This window comes from Labrus bergylta, chromosome 5, assembly GCF_963930695.1.
Source record: "Labrus bergylta chromosome 5, fLabBer1.1, whole genome shotgun sequence".
NCBI lineage: Eukaryota > Metazoa > Chordata > Actinopteri > Labriformes > Labridae > Labrus > Labrus bergylta.
In genome coordinates, this window is record NC_089199.1 from 25,347,590 (window position 1) to 25,350,787 (window position 3,198).

Here is a 3,198-nt window from a genome sequence, read left to right on the forward strand (position 1 = left end):
TTGAGGTGTTTAGGATCAAGCATAATAACTTCAGTCTTCTCTCAGTTAAAGTTAAAGATCCAATCAGTAAGATGTGTTGTGAGTGAAATGATAAAGTGAGCTTACTGTGTGATCAGACATTAAGGAAACATGCTATGTTGAAGTGCTGGCTTCTCTGACAGAGTATGTCCTCCTTCTAACTTTAGATTCTGGTCCTGAATGCTCTGGATTTGTTTGGACCAGAGAAGGTAGGCGGTTTTAAGACACCCCCCCACACGGCCGCTTTGGACGCCCCTCGGTTTGCCAGATATGAGAGCAGTTATCAGGTCAAACCAACAGGTGTTGCAGCGATGGAAAAGAGAACTGGTTCAGAAAGTGATTGTACCCGACCTAAACTCTCTACAATGAGTCCGTCCTGCTGACTGTGGGGGTTTGTTACCTCTGAGACTCTTGTCCTGCTGTTGAGGAAGTTTTAGAAACTTGACCTCACATAAAGATTCAGGAGACTCAGATGTCTTAAGTTGAAGTCGTTTATGACTCATGAGGAGAAACGGCATTAACAGCTCACGTGATCGAGAGGCCGGTTCAGTCGGGCCGTCCCGTAGACTCGGTCTCCTCCAGCTCAGGATGTCGCATGTTACCTCCTCAACCTAAAGCTTCTGACTGACACTTTAAGAATGTGAGGTCAGAGACACTAAGTCTGTAAAACAAGCCAGATATTAGGGGAGACGCTACAAAGTGACCTTGGTTGTCGTGGTAACCGTCAAGTCAAACCAAAGGAATGAGCTACGTGCATGTCTACAGAGATACAGAAACTCCATCTACGACCACATCAGAGCAGCTCGGACGAGCCCAGGCGGGACTTTTAGACAACGGGTCGGCTCAGAATCTGCTGCTCATGAATTCTGTACTCATGTCCAGTTTGTCCAAACTTGATGGTTTCTGCTTCACATGAGGACAATCGGTGACTCTGGTGTCCTCCCTGACTGCACGCCATCGCCCTGCAGCTGCAGCCAGCAGATAAGAGCTGCGCTTCATCACACATAAAGAATCCTGTCATCAATTAAACATATCTCTGCTCTATGTGATAAACAGACTCCATGGAGCCACCACACCAACCTCATGTTAGAAGTTGATAATGAGAAACACAAAGTGCACTGTCAGCCTCTCAGAGGTCGTGAGGAATAAAGAACAGGACAGAATAAACTTTATATAACCCCCCCCCCCCAGAGTAAAGGTCTCTCTGATTCAGGACGTTCAGCAGCTGTTTCAGTCCAAAACAAACTGAGGACTCTGCGTTCCTCACACAGAACACATGATCCAGGTCAATCGATAATAATATGTTGACCTTTGACCTGTGTCAACACCGGAGAAAAACTTCATTCAGCTTAACTTCGCCTACTGACCAATCAGGTCTCTTCATCGAAGCACCATCGATGAGCCAGAAAACAAAGAATCCAAAAATGTTCTGCAGCCTCACCTTCTACACGCCCGAGTGTTCCCCTGACAGCCTTTTATTATCAAAGTTAATTGCTAACCATGACAATTATGAGAAGAGAAGTAAACCTGCTGAGTCAGGAATCAGAGCAGAGTTCACCCCCTGTATGATCACACTCAAACATTTAATTTAGGGAGAAATGAAACTCCAGTCTGCAGCTGGAACACGTTTCACTGAATCAGAGTTCACAGCCTGCATGATCACCCTGATACAGGAAGTTTCAAACAAAGATCAGAGCCAGGCTGCATACTCTTCAGAAACAGGAAGTCAGAGAAACAAACAAACCAGTGGCCGACACTGACGGGGTAATCTGAATCTGTCCCCCCACAGAATGTGAGAGTGTGTGAGTGTGTGTGAGAGTGTGAGAGTGTGTATGTGTGTGTGTGTGTGTGAGAGAGAGTGTGTGAGAGTTTCACACACACTCACACACTCTCACACTCACAAGTGTGTCACAAGTTAGTAACATTTTGCACGGATCAATGATTTATCTGTTGAAGTTAACTTAGCTTGTTATGGATAGATGATAGTAACATCTGTGTTTACTAATTCCTAATCAATATCTTGAGTTAACATCATTTATTTCCACTGTACATTGATTAGATAAAGATTATTCTTTTTAAGAAAATAATCAGTGTAAGTAATACACTTCTTATCTTATCACTTCTTATCTTCTTCTCCTGAGTTGCATATATCATATATCAAACTGTATTGTGGGCTCATGTTTTTTGTATGGGTGGGATATGTATGTATATATGTGTTGTGTTGTGTGTTTGTATGTATGCTGGCTGCTGGAACACCTAAATTTCCCTGCTGGGATGAATAAAGTATATCTTATCTTATCTTATCTTATATGTTGTTGGACACAAAACCTACTTTTATATTTTTTGACATCTTTGTGTACTTAGTTAGCGTTCACCCTAGTCGATTTAAATGTTTACTTTCCTCCTCCTGTTGTCATTAATAGTTTTAAGCACTTTCCTTCAGAGTATTGATGTCTAAGAGCCTCACTGTATAGATAGTTGTGCAATGCTGTAGGTGTGGCTGTTAGGAAAACGTTTGGGCTCACCTGTAAAACTATGCTGAGGTTTCTGTACTACTCTGAAGAGAAAATAACATTTTGTTTTCACACAATATTATAAAATGCAGATTGTTTAACAAACGCTCATCTTCTCTCTCCAGATGCAATTTTAAAACAATTAAAGCATCCCCTGCCGTCCCGTCTGTGGCCACTTCTGCTCCCTGCACTGCTTGATATTGTTTGTTCTGTTACACTAGTTATTTGTTTGTTTATTTATAAGAAATATTAGTGTTATTACCATTTTATTCACGCTTTTTTGGAAGTTTTTTTTTTTTTAAATAAAGAAATTCTGTTAAATATAAGGATGTATGCCAGTTTTGTGGATGAATATCGTCTTTGGTGGTCAAACTGGCTGCAATATAAGAGACAACCGCTAAAATCTTGACTAAGGCACCAAAATGATGAGGGCCGGCTCTGGTGAGAGTGTGTGAGAGTGTGTTTGTGTGTGCGCGCGCGCGTGGGATAGCGGGTTAATGTGTTTGGTTTCTTCTCATGTTTGAGCTGAAAATTTGACTAATTCAACAGCTTTAAGGCAATAACCTGCCACTGACGACAAACCGCAGAAACGAAACTTAAGAGATGCAGACTCCTCCTCTCTCTCTCTCTCTCACACACACACACACACACCCAGTCTCTTCACTCG